The sequence below is a fragment of the Heptranchias perlo genome, unplaced genomic scaffold (genome assembly GCF_035084215.1).
Source record: "Heptranchias perlo isolate sHepPer1 unplaced genomic scaffold, sHepPer1.hap1 HAP1_SCAFFOLD_47, whole genome shotgun sequence".
Lineage (NCBI taxonomy): Eukaryota > Metazoa > Chordata > Chondrichthyes > Hexanchiformes > Hexanchidae > Heptranchias > Heptranchias perlo.
This window is the reverse complement of record NW_027139484.1, coordinates 4,727,792-4,736,084: the sequence shown is the minus strand read 5'-3', so window position 1 is coordinate 4,736,084 and position 8,293 is coordinate 4,727,792. Positions and strand designations below refer to the sequence as shown.

Below are 8,293 nucleotides of genomic sequence, written 5' to 3'. Positions count from 1 at the left end.
GTTACTGTCGCAACTATGGGTTGTTAATTCATCAACAATAACTTCTGCTAGATTTTAGCCCGAGTGGTTACAAAATAGCAAGTTTAGTAGATTGACTTACAACAGAGTTGTACCACAGCTGTCTTCAACATTACATTAAACAGGATTATTATTATAATATAACTGTCTACAGATTACATTAATGTCAAGCAATCAACACAACTTGACCTGTCTGCGAATCCAGATATATCAGACCTGACCTTTGCGGACTGCCTGTGGCAATGGACTTCTGACTGACCCCTATTGAGAGCTCTAACATTTGAGAAGGGAGCATGCCCTATCTTTATACGATTCGGCTACATTGTTCTGTACGTTAACACCACTGATCTTAACTCATGATCGTAAACCATCCGACTTTGCTGACTCTCAGAAACCACCAAGGATTGTTTCATGTCTTCGTGTTTATTTAGCCTTTCTCCGTCATCACGTTTTATATGCTTATACTAGGTTAGTACAACCTGGAGATCAGGTGTCCAGGACACCCAAGTTTCTGTGGACATCAACATTTAATAGTTTCTCACCATTTCAAAAATATACTGTTTTTCTGTTCTTCCTACCAAAGTGAATAACCTCACATTTCCCCACATTATACTCCATCTGCCACCTTCTTGCCCACACACTAAAACTGTCCATATCCCTTTGCAGACTCTTTGTGTCCTCCTCACAGCTTACTTTCCCACCTAGCTTTGTATCATCAGCAAACTTGGATACGTTAAACTCGATCCCTTCATCAAGTCATTAAAAGTCTTCTATAGGCATATACATAGTAAACGGGTAGTAAGAGGAGGGGTAAGACCGATTAGGGACCAAAAAGGAGATCTACACATGAAGGCATAGGGCATTGCTTAGGTACTAAATGAGTATTCTGCATCTGTCTTTACCGAGGAAGAAAATGCTGCCTAAATGACAGTAAAAGGGGAGGTCGTTGGGATACTGGATGGGGTGAAAATTGATAAAGAGGAGATACTAGAAAGGCTGGCTGTACTTAAAGTAGATAAGTCACCTGGTCCGAATAGAATGCATCCTTGGTTGCTGAGGGAAGTAAGGGTGTAAATTATAGAGGTCCTGGCCATAACCTTTCAATCCTCCTCAGATACAGGGTTTGGTGCCAGAGAACTGGAGAATTGCAGATTTTACACCCTTGCTCAAAAAAGAGTGAAAGGATAAACACAGCAATTACAGGCCAGTCAGTTTAACCACGGTAGTGGGAAGCTTTTAGAAATGATAATCCGGGACAAAATCAATTGTCATTTGGACAAGAAAGCCACTGTGGATTTGTTAAAGGCAAATCGTGATTGAGTTTTCTGATTAGTTAACAGAGACGGCTGATGAGGGCAATGTGGTTGATGTTTTGTATATGGCCTTTCAAAAGGCGTTTGATAAAGTGCCACAAAAAAGGCTTGTCAAAAGGGGCGATAGTGGCTGCTTCCTTATTCTTTAAAAGCGCTTTCTTTTATTTCACTCAACAGATAACTTTGAGTGAGCGAAAACTGATCCACAGTGACGCTTATTTCAAGTTTATACCCTTTGAATCTGAAAGGATATATTGGCCTTGGAAGGAGTGCAGCACAGATTCACCAGATTGTTACCAGGGTGCGATGCCTTAAATTATGAGAAGATGTTCTATCAACTCGGCTTAAAGTCACACAAGTCACACTGCAAAAAGTTTTCATTTTTCTTACATACATTAATGACCTGCACTTGGGTGTACAGGGTATAATTTCAAAGTTTGCAGATGGCATGAAACTCGGAAATCGATCAAACAATGTGATGGATACTATCAGACTTCAGGAGGACATAGACAGCCTTGTGAAATGGACTTAATTAATAGGGGCATAGAGTAAAAAAGCAACAAAGTTATGACAAATGTTTACAAAACACTGATTAAGCTGCAGCTGGAGTATTGTGTTCAATTCTGGGCACCGCACTTTAGGAAAGATGTCAAGGCCTTGGAGAGGGTGCAGAGGAGATTTACTAGAATGGTAACAGCGATGAGGGACTTCAGTTATATGGCGAGAATGGAGAAGCTGGGATTATCCCCTTGGAGCAGAGAAGGTTAAGGGGAGATTTGACAGAAGTGTTCAAAATAATGAAAGGTTTTGATAGAGCAAATAAGGAGAAACTGTTTTCAGTGGCAGACGGGTCGGTAACCAGAGGACACAGATTTCAGGTAATTGGCAAAAGAGCCAGAGCCGACATGAGGGAACATAATTTACACAGCGAGTTGTTATGATCTGGAATGCGCTGCCTGAAAGGACGGTGGAAGCAGATTCAATAGTAACTTTCAAAAGTGGATTGGATAAATACTTGAAAAGGAAAATAAATTGCAGGGCTTCTGAGGAAAGAGCTTATGTCTGGTGAGACCATTGGATAGCACTTTCAAAGAGCTAGCACAGGCACGATGGGCCGAATGATCTCCTTCTGTTTTGTAACATGTTCAGTGTTGTTGGACGGAGAAGCAACACATTCCAAATCAGAACAGAGACAGGAGAGTAAGTCAGTTCACCATTGTTGTTAATGAAATAGTAGCAGTTTCCGTAGTGCAGCGGTTATCGCGTTTGCTTTAACACACGAAAGGTTCCAGGGCATAAATATTATGTTGAAACTTGCTCTCCATAAAAATCCAGGGAGGAGTTTTTTTCTCCTGCCAAAAAAGGCGACAGTGGCTGCTCCCTTATTATTGAAAAGCTGTATCTTTTACTTCACGAAACTTTGAGTGAGAGAAAACTGATCCTCAGTGATGCTCATTTCAAGTTTTATTCCCTTTTATTCCAAAAGGGTATATTGGTCTTGGAAGGAGCGCAACCCAGATTTACCAGAACGTTAGCAGGGCTCGAAGGGTTAAATTATGAGCAGCGGTTACACACTTGTATTCCCTGGAATATAGAAGGCTTTTTTGGATTTTGAAAGGTAGATAGACAAAACCTTTCCGCTGGTGAGGGTGTCTAAGACAATATCACAATGTCACAATCTCTGTTTAACGAGTGAAAACGGCCATACGCATCACTGTGAGTGTCAGAGACGAGTCTCAAGGTGCCGCGTCCTGTACAGTGAATGTCAAAACTTTTAAAAGTTGCAGAAAGTGTTCGGGGTTCAGATACACAAACCTCGAATGGGAATGAGATTTTGTCAGAGGTTGCAGCCTTCCCTACTTCTCTTGCCCTTTGTGAGGCACCTGTTCCGGTTTAAATTTACAAACTGGATGAGTTGGTGATCACGGTATAGCAGACTCAGCGGTCCCGGGTGAGAGAGAGAGAAATCAGCCCGGGCGCGGCTACAATGTGCGCGGTGACACTGCACGGGAGGTCAGGGGGAAGTCAGAGCTGGGGTTTGCCTCTGAAAGCAACAGAAACAGTTTAAAAGAGCATTCGCCCAACGTGGGGCTCGAACCCACGACCCTGAGTTTAAGAGGCTCATGTGCTGCCGAATGAGTTGGCCGGGCCTGGAAGTTGCAATCACTCTTGTCTGTCGTCTCAGTGAACTCGACCCTGGCTGTCCATATCATTGGCTGTGATTATCTCTGTGTCTCTGTCGACCTGCAGGTTGATATTGAACGAATCCGAGTGTTTGTCTTCTGTTTTTAACATTAAATAAAAGAGGGCATCAGACACTTCCCTCCCTGATACTGGGGAACAAGTGAGACAGACTTGTTATTGTGAAAACGCAAATGAAGCATTAATTGCGGAATTATACAGACTCATATCAGCGCCAAAAGTAGCTTCACAATATATACACCCCAATAAATAAATAAATGATACAAATAATACAATAATATATTTGTAAATAACAGAGTCACGAAACCAGAAATGTTATTTGTACCTAATGTAAACACTCCCAGATGTATTTGAAAACCTGCCATGGCTTCCCTGGTGGTCTTGTAGTTAGAATTCGGGACTTTCACAGCTGTGGCCTGGGTTCGATTCTCGGTTCGGGAATTTTGCTTTTACAAAAAACAAACGCAAATTTTGTCGAATCATGGCAAATTTACCGCACAGAAGGAGGCCATTCTGCCCATCGCGTCCGCGCCGGCCGAAAATAAGCCACCCAGTCTAATCCCACTTTCCAGCACTCGGTCCGTAGCATTTTACGTTACGCCACTTCAGGTGCATATCCAAGTATTATTTAAATGTAACGAGGGATTCTGCCTCTCCCACCCTTTCAGGCAGTGCGTTCCATACACCCACCACCCTCTGGGTGAAAAAAATTCCCCTCAGCTCCCCTCTAATCCTTCCACCAATCACTTTAAATCTATGCTCCCTGGTTATTGACCTCCCTGCAAAGGTAAATAGATCCTTCCAATCGCCTCTATCTCGGCCCTTCATAATTTTGTACACCTCAATTAAATCACCCCTCAGCCTCCTCCGTTGCAAAGAAATCAACCCCAGCCTATCCAATCTTTCTTCACAGCCAAAATTCTCCAGCCCTGGCAACCTCCTCGTAAATCTCCTCTGTACCCTCTTTAGTGCAATTACATCTTTTTTGACCAGTCTGCCAATTGGGACCTTGTCAAAAGCCTTGCTAAAATCCATGTCGACTACATCAAAGTACTCCAGGTGTGTTCTCACCCAAACCCTATTTAATTGCAGCAAGACTTCCTTATACTCCAACCTCCTTGCAATAAGGCCAACATACCATTTTTCTTCCTAATTGCTTGCTGTACCTGCATGTTAAATTTCTGTGATTTGTTTACAAGTAAACCCAACTCCCTCTGAATACCAACATTTATTGGACTCTCACCTTTTGAAAAATATTCTGCTTTTCTATTCTTCCTACCAAAGTGGACAATTTCACATTTTCCCACCTTATACTCCAACTGCCACTTTCTTACCCAATCACTTAACCGTCCACCTCTCTTTGCGTCCTCCTCACGGCTTACTTTCCCACCTACCTTTGTATCATCAGCAAACTTGGATCCATTACACTCGGTCCCCTCATCTAAGTCATTAATATAGAATGTGAACAGTAACTGCAATATAAATTGTCCAGGATCGAAAGCAGGGCCGTTCGTGTGTAATGCGAACTGGTAACCAAGACACCACAAAAAAACCGCTGGTGACTTATACTGGACAGAGGGGAACTGACCAGTCACCTCTCTCTGCTCTGATTGGGACAATTTTACTTCTCTTTAAACAACATCTCTCCTGTCCCACACTAAAATCATGGAATAGAATCATAGAATATTACAGCACAGAAGGAGGCCATTCGGCCGTGTTGTCCTGCCTACTCTTTGAAAGAGCTGTCCAATTTAGTCCCAAAAAACTCAGCCTTTTCCCCGTCACCTTGCAAATCAGTCCTCTTCAAGTACCTGTCCAATTGCCTTTTGAAAGTTCCTATGAAAGCTGCTTCCACCACCCTTTCAGGGAGTGGCTACCAGATCGTAACAACCCTCTGTGTGAAAAACAAAATCTCCTAATTTCCCCTCTAGTCCTGAAAGCTCTCAATCCTTCTCCACGGATGCCTTTTTACAACCATTTCATTCATCAAAACCACACAAGTTACACAGGAAAAAGGCTTCATTTTCAAGTAATTAACGTTCCGAAGGAGCTCCCTAATTTCCCTCCCCTAACCTTATGAATCAGAGCATTCTCGTCCGGATCCTTTTCCAAATGAACCGGCCTCCCCCCGCCTCAGGAAGTAGCCATTCTGATTCTGTGAATGTGGCCAGTTTTGTTCGGGCAGTTGGTTTGACAGGGACCTCACACTGCACCCTCCTCCCGTGTTTTCTTCCACATCCGCAGATTGGAGCTGGGGCCTGGACTGATTTTTTTCTCTGTCTCACCCGGGGCCGCTGAGTCTCCTACTCAGATCACAAACCAGCTCTCCTACACCCGATCACCAACTCACCCAGTTTGTAAATTGAAACCGGAGCAAGTGCCTCGTCAGAGGGTAAGAGATGGAGGGGAGGCAGCAACCTCTGACAAAATCTCAGGCTCATCAGAGAGGTTTGTGTATCTGAACTCCGAAAAAACTTCTGCTCCTTTTAAAGTTTTGAACATTGCACACGATGCGGCACTTACAGACTCGTCTCTTGTACTGACAGTCAAGCAAGCGGAGGGTTCACTCGCGAAAGCAGAGTAATAGTTTAAAACAGAATTTGCCCAAGGTGGAGCTTGAACCCACGACCCTAACAGTCTCATAAGCTACCAACTGAGCTAGCTGGGCCTGCTTAAGGTTTTCCATTTGGTCTGTTATTGCAGCGAGGCGGCTGCTGGCTCCGCCCCAGGGGCTGAGTTCAGAATCACAGAAGGATGCAGCTCAGAAGCAGGCCATTGGGGCCATCGCGCCCTTCCATTCGACCGTGGAGGTACAGGCAATTCTCTGAGAAACCGGTTTGTCTATTTCCCGGTGTTTGCCTGTCTCTCTGGCTGTGTTTATCTCTGTGCGTGTGGAGCTGCAGGCTGATTTTGAATTAATAAGTGTGTTTGTGTCTGTTTCTTGCAATAAATAAATGAGGGAATCAGACGCTTCTCTCCCTGACGCTGGAGAACTAGTGAGGCAGAATTCAGAGCATCGTTCTGTTTATTGTTGAAAAGGGAATGCAAAATGATTTCCGGAATTACTCAGACTCCTACCAGCGCTAAATACATGGAAAACCCCGACGTGACTTAAACACGTTACCTCCCGATGTGGAATCAGACGCGCTATCGTTGCGCTTCGAAGTCTGATGGCAGGGACGTGGATGTTTACCTTTATGTAAGTTTCTCATACACCGTTTCATTTATTTCAGATTACCAAATCCCCGCCCACTCCCACCGGGTGTCAGGCAGCCTCAGAAGCAGCCTTCACCTGTCCGCGGCAGCATGACTGCATCAAATCTAATTGCACACACCCGGCACCCAGAATCATCACATCACAGGAAAGGAACTGCTAAAAATCATAACAGGACAGGCAGCATCTGAAAAAACGCTGAGACTTTCGATGTGTGAACTTTGTTCAGGACTGCTAACAAGACGTTGTGAAAATTTAAACAATGGATGTGTATAAATGGATGTCATGCTTCTTTATAAAATGACACACATAACATTATAAAATGTTATGTGTGTCATTTATAAATTTATTTTGATTATTTTTACAATATGATATATCTCGTTATAAATACATATGATTGCATCTGTGACACTTATAAATACATTTGGGTGTACCTGTTTGGTGATTATCAATATATCTCTGTGTATCTGTGTTATGTATTAGTGTGTAATGAAAAATAAGACATCGAGGACTGAAACCGATGATTTCATTCTTCCCGTCGTTTAGCAGGATGAAATTACTCGGCCATGCAGGCGACCTTTTTTGTCTTCATTCATGGGATGTGGGTGTCTATGGCAAGGTCAGCATTTATTGCCCATCCCTAATTGCTCTTGAGAAGGTGCTGGTGAGTCGCCTTCGTGAACTGCACCTTTCATTGACTGTGTCATTGACATTTTCTGGATAGGGAGAAACTATTTCCGCTGGTTGGGAATTCTAGGACGAGGGGGCGCAGTCTAAAAATTAAATCTGAGATCGATAGCTTTTTGCCAACCGAAGGTATGAAGGGATATGGGCCAAAGGCAGGTATATGGAGTTAGATCACAGATCAGCCATGATCTAATCAAATGGCGGAGTGGGCTCGAGGGGCGAAACAGCCCACTTCTTGTTCTGATGGTACATTTCCCCAAGTGTCTGTTCTCTGTAGTTTTTGAATGACCACCTTGTGTTTCCAGCATATTTTCGTTAAAGCTCGGTTTCGGGATGAGCCGGTGGGCTTCAAAACGTGCCATGGATGGAGACCGGATTGGTTATTGCGGGAAGAGCAAATCAACTGGGCCGAAAAATCAACTGCAGCTCAAGCTACAAATAAAATAGGAGTCAAAATAACCGATGTCAGAAGTGGGATTCGAACCCACGCCTCCAAAGGAGACTGCGACCTGAACGCAGCGCCTTCGACCGCTCGGCCATCCTGACTGATAAATCTCTTTTTCACTCGCCACCCTTTCCACATTGAGAGCCCCCCCCCCCGCCACCCGGAGAAAGTTTCACTCACTCCAATGCTTGGTAAGATAAATGCTGCTGGAGAGGCTCGGTGAGCGCGATGCAACCTCCCCGGATTTTCCTGAACCTATTGTACTTTATTCCTATTTCATCACGGGAATATCCGCAATCAGGAACTAAAAAGAATTAAAAGCTGAATCACAGAGAAAGAGAAATCCATGTTACATCTGATAAAATTCACAACAGTGCTCCCTGATGGTCTAGTGGTTAGGATTTAACGCACTTA

At 43.7% G+C, this 8,293-nt stretch overlaps 1 non-coding gene across 1 annotated transcript; it reads right to left on the bottom strand.

Annotated features, from left to right (window-relative positions):
* Positions 1 to 7,897: 7,897 nt before the first annotated feature.
* trnal-cag (transfer RNA leucine (anticodon CAG)) lies at positions 7,898 to 7,980 on the bottom strand. Its single transcript has one exon. It is a non-coding gene; the product is annotated as a tRNA-Leu (tRNA).
* Positions 7,981 to 8,293: the final 313 nt, after the last annotated feature.